Here is an 11,471-nt window from a genome sequence, read left to right as displayed (position 1 = left end):
ATATATATATATATATATATATATATATATATATATATATATATAAAACTGAATCCCTTTGCTGTACACCTGATGCTAACACAACGTTTGTAAATCAACTATATTTCAATAAAAATTTTAAAAAATAGACAATCATATGTTCTGCCCTTAACGTCTTTATAACTTAATCTCTGTAAAGATGAACTAGAGCTCCTTGTGAAAGAAGGCTTTCCACTTTCTGGACTGCTGAGACAGTCTGGGATGATTCACATGCGTCGGACCCTACCAACAGTTAAAAGGTCCTGTTGTGGGTCATTTCTGATTCTCTGCAATGGGGTAGCAGTGATTTTAGAATCCAGTTGACCCATTCTAATTTTGGAGTTATCTTTGCCCTTTTTTCCGCGACATCCTACATCTGAATTGTTTACACCACACTGGCATCACTTATGTGGAACGCTAACCAAATTTGTTTCCCACATTCGAGCTCAGTGTCTCCATATGTGTTGTTACAGAATCATCTGGTTCTAAGTCACTCAGACTCTCTTGGCAGAGGCTCAGGGCAGTTGAAAGCTAGTACGTGCTTGTTTCAAGTCCTTCTGGTTCAGGACTCCCTGTCTGTCAGTCCAGGGTATCTGCTTAGTATCTCTATATGTTTTATCTCTAAAGATGCCTTGTTGAAAAAAAAAAGATCCCTGGGTATACTCACCAGCATAGTAGTCAGTCTCTTCCAGTTATTTGGCTTTGTTTTATGTTGAATGAATACAAAGCTTTCAGAAATAGTGTGCATTTTAATTCAAGTTCAGAGCAGACTGACGTCAGAAAGATCTGCTAGAATTCTTCCCTTTGAAAAGGAATCTGACTATGTGATACTACAGGCAGCTGTAGATGGCCATGGTATTCACGTTGCCTTTTTTAAGTGTGTGTGTGGGGGGCGGGGGGGTTGGAAAGTTGGAATGGAAATGAAACTAGACATTTCTGCAGAAATTAAGCAATTACTATTCACTGATATAACGTCAATTCATAAGTGACCCCTTAATAGCATCAAAGCACATCACTTGGAAATTAAAAAATAACCACCTCACTGAGCAAGCAGATGTATTTACTTAGGTGAGGTATCCGAGAGTCCTGTGACCCTTCCAGCTGACCCAGACTGCCAAAGACAGGGCTCCATGCGCCCATCAGCCCGAGGAGGGACTCAGGAACCTCCATCGCCTACAACACATGGCTTCTGACAGCAAAGTGAATCACTCACTTCTGGGGAAGACGATGACTTGTTTACTTTTCACTGAATTGAAAATTGAAGATATTTCATAATAGGATCTGGGAAAATTTGACAGATGTTTCATTCTACTGTGTTCTTCAGGCAGGTCTACAAGATATAATGCTGAGAAAGGCTAATAAATCAAGATAGGTATGAAAAGCTTAGGGACAAAATTCATAAAAACTCGAACTGCAGGAGTTTCTCTAGCTGCTCAGATATGAAATTTCCTCATTTTTGATGCTTTTAGACGAGCTAATATAAACTGTAGATCTCACTTTTACTCATTTCTCCTCTCCTCGTCTTTTCCTCCTTCTCTCCTTCATTTCTGCTCTCATTTTTCCAGTCTAAGAATGTCTAAACCTAGAATAGGAAAATGTATTATCTAAATGACTCAAAAAGGATGATCACATGAATACATAACCACAACTTTGAATGTAGTTTCAGCTTGAGGTCTTGTTCACTTGGCCCAAGGAAAGGTACACAGGAGCAAAGCTTGGGATGCTTTAAAATAACAAATTCATTTTGCCAGGGACAAACACTGAATGGAAAGCTTTTAGCTTATTTTCTTTTTCTTCCTCCCCAGATTTTTGAGGTGCTAATGAACTGTGGCATTGAGTAGAGGAACAGTGGTGCAGACTTTGTGTTAGTGACCTGTTACTTTGGACCACTGTCATTATCACAGTGACTATAATCCCAGTTGTCATAGTTATCTACCGCTGCATTACATCACCCCAAAATGCAGTGGCTTAAAACAACAAACCCGTTATCTCACAATTTCTGCTGGTCAGGAATTTGGGAGTGGCTTAGCTGGGTGGTCTGGCTCAGGATCTCTTGTGAGGTGGCAGTCAGGATGCTGACTGTAGCTGCAGATAGTGAAGGTTTGACTTGGGCTGGAGATTTGCTTCCAAGGTGGCGCACTCACGTGGCTGCTGGCAGGAGGCCTCGGTTCCGTACCCTGTGGAATTCTCCACAGGCTGCCTGAGAGTCCTCATGCCATGGCAGCTGGCTCCCCCCAGAATGAAAGCTTCAAGTGAGAGAGGGAAAGAGAACAAGCATGAAGCCACAGACTCTCTACAATCTAGTCTCCAAAGTCACATACTATGTGCTTTGTTTTATTTGTTGGAAACAAATAGCAGAGTCCAGCCCACACTTAAGGGGAATTAGTCTCCATTTCTAAAAGGGTGGAGTAGCAAAGAATTTGTGGACTTATCTTAAAATCACTTCACTGGTTGAGTAGAATGTCTAATTTGTGCAGTTGTTAGGGAGATATCAACAAATTCCATGCATTAAAAGGAAGAAAAAAAAAGAAAAGCATAACTCTATTCCTGTCACTCTTTATCCTGCCATTCACTTCCATCTGAAACCCCATCCCCATCCCTTAAGCCATTCTGACATTGCTCATGGCTTTAACTAACTTCTCCCTAACTCCAGTTGTTGATCTTACAATCGTTGAGCTATTACAACATTCTTAACTTCCTAGGAAAAAGGACCCAACATAGGCAGAGCGCCAGGTACCCTTGATGCCTAGAGTCATTCGAGAGCTGAAAATCTATGAATTCAGAGGACAAGGTAATGTGATATGTAAGGAGAGAAATTCTCCAGTTCTCCCACGTTTGTGATCTTCTCTTACCTGATGTCTCCTAGTGTTCTGCGAGGCTTCGCTAAGGCCTCCCAGAGGATTCCCTTAGCTCCTTCTAATGACAAGAGCAGGCAACCTCTGTGGGGTCAGCATATCTGCTTTCTCACTCATCTCTCCTTCTGCAGCTCCTCTGAGCTTCCTGGGGGCAATGCTTCCAGCCTCTGTTGAGGAATAATCATGGTACTGCATCACCCTTTGCCCATTATTATCCAGACTCTGCCCATGGACATCTTCACATCCCACCAGGAATGATCAGCCATTCACTGACTTCCTTTCATACTTACAACAGGCAAGAAAAGTGGCTCCAGGGACCAGCAGCTCACACAGTGCAGTCAGTCCTAATGGCCTTATCACTCGGCTACCTGCTCTTCCTTCCCAAAGGGAATACCGGTTAGCGTATGTGAGCCAGAGAGTCTGGCTGAACCATGCTATTACTGTTTTATGTAAAGCACTTACCGAATTCCTAGAGGGAAGAGGAGTCTCCAAGGGGGACTTGTCTCATTAAACTGCTGCTTGCTTGCCAAGCAGCCAGAGAGGATCTGAGAGGTGGTGAGCAGAGAGGCCAGACCTCTGGGGGGCTTGGTGATGCTAATGTGCTGAGCTGTGGGCACATGGGCCGTGTAAAGGGGAATAACCTCGGAGGGGAAAACGAGAAATGTGCTTTTCTCCTTTGTCCCCTTTAATGAGGTAGAAAAAGAAACAAAGACATTTTTATCGAGTGATAAAAATACACCCAGTATCAAAGTTTCTAGGTCCGTGTGCCTGAAAACTCTTTATGATTTGTTCTTTCCTTTCTTTCTTTCTTTTTTTTTAAATAAAGAAAATTCTTCTCCTGTCTCTGATCTATAGAATTCTCTACTTAGCCCCAGATAGATGAAGAAAATGGCTTCTGAAAATGTGGTCTTTTAAAAGCCTGGAGAAGAAAGAACAGAAATTTCTTTAAAAGGCTTCTGGCCATGATGTCTTTCAACTCTGGTTTATAGGAACCATTCACAGGAACCCTCTGGAAAATGGCTTTTTGCTAAGACAGCACCACAGAAAACAAGCCAGCTCCCAGGCTGACAGGATGCTGTTTGCAGAGAACTTGGGGATTGCATTTGCAAAGTTCTCCAGAGCAGACTGATGCATCTGGATGCAATGTGCACCGGGGGTCAAATCATTAGGGACTTCATTCTATTGCCAAGGCTAAGTCTGCAGAAGGAGGAGGAGGAAGCCCTCGGCACTGTGGAGGACAGCGGGGGTAGGAGGACTTCTGAATCTCATTCTGCTCCAGAATGGGGCTGGCGAAATTCTACTCCCCCTACCCGCTACCAAGCTGCTCAGCACACAGACGGGGAGTCCAATTCTCCCTTCTCTAACGTGGGCGGTTTAAGTAAACATTTACACTAAGCAGTCTGGGGAGGGGTGTGTGTGTGTGTGTGTGTGTGTGTGTGTGTGTGTGTGTGTGTGGTACTATGTTGTGCCCGTGTACTAGCACCACCTTCAAATATCTGAGAACTCCTGGATATCTACGACCTCAGAAAAATCAGGCTGTACTTGGAACAAAATGCTTTGTTGATTTTCCTTTCCCAGGATGTAATTTCTTCTTTTGGCGATGGTGCATAGAAGCACAGTAATTAGGGCTGGAGAGCCATAGTCCTTAGGGCTGAAAGCAAATATTCACTTGCTTCTTTAGGGCATTTGGTAGAACTCTTTTGCCCCACCCACTTTGACGTGAGCTGTGGCCATCTGACTTGCTTTGCTCACTAAAATAAGGATGGAAATAATTGTACCGTCTCCTGTTGAAGCTTTAAGAGTTACTACCTAATTCACCACCTCTTATTTACCTGACAAGGTGACTGGCAATTGTCAGGTGATGGTGGCTTCGAAAATGGAGATGACTTGGAGCAGAGCCCCTGTCAGCCACTGATGGACATGTAAGGAGAGTGAGAAGCAAGTGTTTACTGTCATAAGCTGCTAAGATAATTGCCTTGCTTGTTAATGCAGCACAGCCTATGCTGTTCTACTGGACTCTCACGATCCCTTCTGGGAAGAGGGGAGCTTCTAGCTGTCAGTGGAAAGAATCTGTGTTCATAGCTTATAGAAACACCTCTCTAGATGACGGTTTGAAAAAGTCCTTCTCACTTCCAGTCCAGGGAAATATATATTATCGAGGACGTAGGAAAGAGCCAAGTTTCCATAAAACTTTAGCTATATATGATTTTATGGTGGGAGAATAGAGAATTAACCAATTTTTCCCAGTGCTTTATTAAAGTTTATGATGAAACTGATCTGCCTTTCTTCCTAGGCCTGTGGGCAACCTATAACCCCTATAATATATATACATATGCTACTCCCACTTTTTATCTGAATTGTATTTTATCCCTTGAACAGGATTGGGTTGGAAGATCATGAGCTAATCATGCTTCAACAATGATGAAACCTGGCAGCACTCTTGTCTAGAGCATAATTATTTTCTTAATGAACTCTTACATCTGTCCTCTGCAGGAAATAACTTTGGAAAAGATCTACTTTAGGACCCTTAAGACTAAACAAAGTGTTGCAGGAAGTGGCCTATCACAATTTTATTCTCATCCAGTGAGAGGTAGGAAGTACATTGTGTGTGGAGTCTGTATAATCAGGCTCCATATACAAGATATGATTGCTTTAAAAATAGGCAAAACCCTTGGATATTCACGGAATTATCAGCCTGCGTTTCCCAGAGCAGAGCTTAAGGCAGGGTTTAAATGCTAAGGCTTCACTGGGGGTATACAATTCCAGGGCACAGAGAGTATGGCAAGGGAAGCAGACAAAGCAGGTCAAAGGCAGTGGTTTCTGAGGCAGCCACAGCTTCACGAGAAAGCACAGTTGGTTGCTCCAAGGGCTCTGGAGGTGCTGTGAGGAGCCCCTGTACCTCAGAACATTCTGTTGAGGGGAGAACAGGAGTAGTGTTTTCCTGGTGGTTTCTTTCTGCCTCCTCTGCCACTTACTGGTCAGGTGTGGTCTCTCTGGGTATCACCTCATCCCTCCCCCAGCAAACACACACTGCCAGGCTGTGTCACCCAGCCCTTCTGGGAGAGGGCCAATTCCTAGCCTCGTGCCCTGGAGTTTCATTAGTGCCCCAGAATGTGGAGGACCTGAGCCTTTATGCCTCTAACAAGGTCTGTATAGGGCCTGAGCTGCAGCCAGTGGTGATAGGAAACAGGGCGGCAGCAGCCAGGGCTCTCCACTGAGCAAAATCCAAGACCTGGGGACATCTGGGGCAGAGCGAACTGGGGAGATGAATAAACTGAGTCCATCAGTGGTACTTCGTATCTAAGTAAAAGTATATGTCTATGTGGAGACCATGATTAGAGTCCTTGAAATTTTCTTATATGTGGGCAGTTGAATGCTTGTAATTATAGATGATTGTCAACTTGCTCTGGAGGGCTGTGGACCTTCTCAGCAGAAAGCAGCTTGGATAAGGTTTAAGATGAAGGTATTACAAACTGTGTCAGAACTAGTATACCTCGAATGTCCAGATTGCTGGAAATCATGAGGCCCGGTTAGGCTACTGGAAACTTCGAGAAGGTGAGATCCGAGTCAGTTCTGCAAGAGTGCTCACTAAGTCCTCTGTGGCAAACTTTTCAAAGACAGAGGGCCAGAGAGGGCACTCATCATACTACAACCAAGTGGGGCTTGCTAGCACACACGCATGCACACACTCAAATAAACACACAAAACCAAGGCATTAGGTTACTGGGCACTGAAATAATTTGAATAGTAGGTTATGCCTACTTGATACCAGAAATCATCCAAATATCCAAACTGTGGGTATCATATACAGCAATGAGTATGACTTCTTAGAGTGCTTTCCAAGATGCAAGATGATCTGGAAGTAAAGGTCTGTACGGTCAAGTACGTTTGGAACTGCTATGTGCATTGCCTTGTCTTGGAACACTTAAGTAGCAGGAAGGCTCCAAGATGTCTTACGGTAAAGCAGCCTGTGTAACCTAGCCTTTCCCATACTTATTTCATCACACACCACTCCTTTTTGCATAACAATTATCCACCTTCCAAGAAACTTGAAATCCTTGGAGAACACTTTTTTAAACTCTTTTAAGAAAGGCAGTGTGGTTTGGTAGGAATTCAGGTGGCCGAGAGCCTGAGAACTGTGCCCTAGGACTGCTTTTGACGTTAATGCACTGTGACAAGAAAATCGAGTCACATAACCACACCCTTCCTCAGTTTCCTTGCTTTTCAAATAGAGGTATGTTACAAGGTAATATGTAGTAACAAGGCAGGATGTTACAAGGTCAGCAGGGAGACCAGATGAAGGAATGGTTGTGTTTTGGAAAATCAAAAGGAAAGAGAAAACAAGGGAACGCTCTACTCTTGAAATGAACGTTGTTCTCTACGGTGGATTCAATAAGAACCCTCCTTTTTTTTTTTACAAATGACTCCTGTGCTGATCTGAGCAGATTTGGCCTTTACCAACAGGCTCTCATAGAGCTCTGTGAATGCAGAGCCAAGGAGAGCAGATGTTGAGTGGTTGCCAGAGTGAAATGAGGAAGCCCCGCTGCCAGCTTCCCCCCAAAAATGTAGGTGCTTAGACCATATTATTCAAAACCAGTTCTTTGAAGGCACTAAGTGCTGAATAAATATCACTAAAATATGCGTGTGGATTCTCTGCTTTGGAGCTAGGAAATGAATAATTGAGTTCAGGGTCCACCCCATCACATATCTCTCCCTGCATATGCATATCTTCCTGCATGTTCCTTCTGGGTAGAAATGGAAAGAAGAGAGTGTGAATCATAAACCCCTAGAATGGCAGAACAGGAAGGAAATCTGGGGCTCATCTTTTCCTGTCTCCTCTTGACAGAACAGTAAATTGAGACCCAAGAGCTACACCAGCCAATCCCGGTCAAGATGACGATTGCAGGGCAGAGCTGGACAGTTCCCTTCATCCCAAGCCAGTCCTCTGCCACGACACCACGACACCACAAGCCTCACTTCTTCCTCCCCAGTGATCTGAAAACATGACTACTGGAGACCCACTAGCGCTTAAATATAAATGAACCACAGGGCACATTTGTTAGGATTGCATAAAACCTCCAAAGAGCAGCCGTGCAGCAAAGCAGTCTACCTACCATTTAAACTGGCTTTTCTAGAAGAGACTTATGTGGGAAGTCCTAGGAGAGATGGGCTGAATCATGCTGGGTTCCTTAGAAGCGGAGCCTGACACAGGGTAGGGCAGGCAGAGAAGCTTAGTGAGGGTGTGGTTTGGTAAGGCCCTGCCTTGGTCTGATCTATGGGAGAAAGGTTCTGGAGCACATGCCACCCAGAACAATTGTCCCCTTTTAGGCAAGGAGGTCGGCTTTCTCTATGCCCGTGTATATCAGGAGATATACACGGAGAAGAGGGCAGCTATGGGTCATTAACACAGTAAGCGGGATCGGGGCACCAGCTGGTTAAGGGGATCTGGGCCCAGGCCACTGCCCCCCACTCCCACCCCATAGCATCTGCTGCAGGAGCAGAGTGTGGATTCAGGAGAGACAAGAAGGTTTAACAAGGCAGAGAGAAAAAGTCTGGTCCATTGTCATTCCCTTGAACATGGGCGTTTGCTCAGACCCTTCAAGGCTGGACAGAAGAGGCAATCAAGTGAAACCATCAGAGGAATGTGTTTTTCTTTTCTGACCATGTGGTCATGGTCAGAGAGCTAGGTCCCTCTCAGCTTCACATTTCCTTTAGGGTTTCTCCTGCATTTCAATTGTAATGATCTAAGCAAAGTCAACAAGAAGGACAGGTGTGATGGTATCTCTTGATGCCTTGGCAGCCATCCTTGACCCTCACGCTCCTCAGAGAAGCCGTCCAGAACTTTCCCATTCTGCAGAGTGACAGGAGAACAATGGCTAGTACTCATGGAATAAAAATGGGGAGTGGTACACTCCTACTTTGATAAATTGGAAGTGTTTTTCTCGTGCCCCGTCTCAGTTCTCTTTGGTATGTGAACTTGTGGTTCCAAATGAGATGGCAATGTTAATTTATTTGCACAAAGGTCTCTAAAATGTATTTGTCAGAAGGTCTCTAAAAAACAAACACATTCTTCTCATACTGTGAAGAAAATATTAATTCTTTGTTTTGGAGAGCTTGAGCCGTGATGCTGTGGTACAACGTTTTATTGATGGGAAAAGCTTTAGGATAATTCTTGCCCAACTTCCTCACTTTAAAGTGGAGGAAACTGAGGCCCAGAGAAATGGAAATGATTTAACCAAGAGCACAGAGTTAGTTCATGGCAGAAACTGTAAGTAGCGTTGAAAAAAAACAAACAGACAACAACAACGACAAACCAGTGAGGCTTCTATTGGGCACCAAAACGCCAAAGCTTGTGCTGGGAGCCAAACATACCAAGTTGACTAGGACTCAGTGGTTCCCTCCAGGAAGGCACAATGCACTAAGCACTTTACAGCATGTGCTCCATTTTGAAGTACACAGAGGTTCCGGGGGGGTTCCTGGGAATCAGATACCATAAAATCGACCTGGGGAATTTAGGGGGAGTCTTTTCAGAGGAGGGCCTATTTATGTTGGAACTTAGAGGCTGAATCAGATTTTGAAATTCATTAAAGGGAGGACGAAGAAGGGTAAGGAAGACACCCCCACCATATGCACAGCCTGAATGAAGACAGAGAGAGGGGAAGGAATGGCACTTTTCAGCTGAAGGCACAAGGGAATCTGAGTAGCTGCACAGGAGTGCTGGAAGGGACTCCAGGCGAGAAATGGTGTGGGGGCCCCAGGTGTAGAAATTAAGCCCAGAAGGTGAGGTAGGAGAGAAGGGACTGAAGACTGAACTCCCAAAGCACACTTGCCCTATGAGCAGTGATTTGAAGAGCAAATATTAGGACCTCTCAACCACAAAATCTCTCTCTGATCCTATCCAGCACCCTTTTTAGTCACCGTGCTTAAAAGCCACTGTTTAGGATGTATTCCTTTGGGTATTGAAGATGTCTTGGCCTTAAGTAAGCCCTATTAAAATGTCATGCCCCCCGAACGAGATAAGAATAATCCGTCAGGTATTACCTCCAGAAATTTGTTGACAACTAAATGACAGCTAGCTGAAAACAAGACCTGGAGGAAAGAAAACAGAAGAGGCACATGCTGGGAGGGAGTTGGGCGCTCAGGGAGGAGAAGGTGCTGAGAAAGGAGGATTCAGAATTGTGCCCGTGGCCGACCCTTCCTGAGACTGGTATGTGCGGGCCAGATACGGGGTCAAAGTGAACTTTATCTGAACTTGAGACTGACGGGTGGTGCCCAGAACCCCAGTTCTGAAGGGGAAGTAACCCGTGTAGACAGGAAAGTGTCCCTTCAGCCAGTGGCTTGGGGAATGAGAGTGCAGCTTCTCAATATGCCCACCTGATTAGGTTTGCAGGGGGAAAGAGGGAGTGCTGCCTCACATAAGACTCTAGTTTCCCTTCTGCTTACAGGGAAACGTGATGAATGTAACTCCAAATTTGGATATTCTTAGACTCTGTTGGGAATCTGCAAACTGGTACAGCATTGACATTAAACTTGCTTCAGGCATCTCCACGATATGCATTGCACTTATCTCCAAATTTGGATGGTATTTTCTGCCCATTCGCTAGTAACAAAAATGTCACATGGCTGTTAAGTGGCAGAGCAAAGCCCTGAAGCCATTTCTGTTATTTAACCAGGAGTAATATCTGCCAGTTGTAGCCAACCCCAAGATGGCCCCAGTATTCACGTCTGTGTTAGAGACCCCTCCCACAAAGAATAGGGCTGACATTTGTAACCGTTACGATACTGCAGAAAGGATGGAGTGTGATTTCTGAGGCTGGGTCATAAAAGACAGTGTGGTTCCCAGAGTGTGTTCTTGGATCACTGGCACGGTGGGAAGCCAGCTGTTGCATCACGAGGATTCAGGCAGCCTAGGCTAGACCAGTGTGGTTAAGACCTAACGTCTCCTGCCAACACCCACGTGAATAAATCATCTTGGTAGTGGATCCTCTGGCTCCATCAGGACTTCAAATGACTGCACTCCCAGCAGATATCTTGACTGCCACCTCATGAGACACCCTTAGCCACTCTCAAATTCCCGACCCCAAAATACTATGGATGATAAATGTTTATTGTTTTAAGCCTCTAAGTTTGGGGGTAATTTGTTACACAGCAGCAGACATCTAATGTATTGCCTAATACAATGAAATTTGGGATAAAATGTAGGAGGACCCTGAGAACCAATACATATTACTTTAGACTATAGGAAGGATATGGATTTCTTTAAATTTGTCACAATCTTAAAAGGTCTATCCAATGATCTAGTGGCCTGGATGGGCCAGCAAAATAACAGGGGAATGTTCTGTAGGTTTATTCCTCATCAAAATGACAGGTAGATATAAAGGAAAACCTGTTCAGACAGGCACTGTAGGTCTGATATGCAAGGAAAACTATTGCAGTTACACTCAGATGAAAAATGAAGGGAAGCAATAGTCCCATGGAGAGTCTAGAGACTTAAGTGGTATTACTGTGAACCTGATTGACTTCTTGCTTTCCCAGAAAATGGGAAATGAAAACTGGGGGGTGAATTACCCCTAGGGAGATGTAGCAGATTTAGTGAGA

Source organism: Lipotes vexillifer, unplaced genomic scaffold (genome assembly GCF_000442215.2).
Source record: "Lipotes vexillifer unplaced genomic scaffold, Lipotes_vexillifer_v1.1 scaffold1644, whole genome shotgun sequence".
NCBI classification, from domain to species: Eukaryota; Metazoa; Chordata; class Mammalia; order Artiodactyla; family Lipotidae; genus Lipotes; species Lipotes vexillifer.
The sequence above is the reverse complement of the archived record's forward strand: the minus strand, read 5'-3'. Positions refer to the sequence as shown.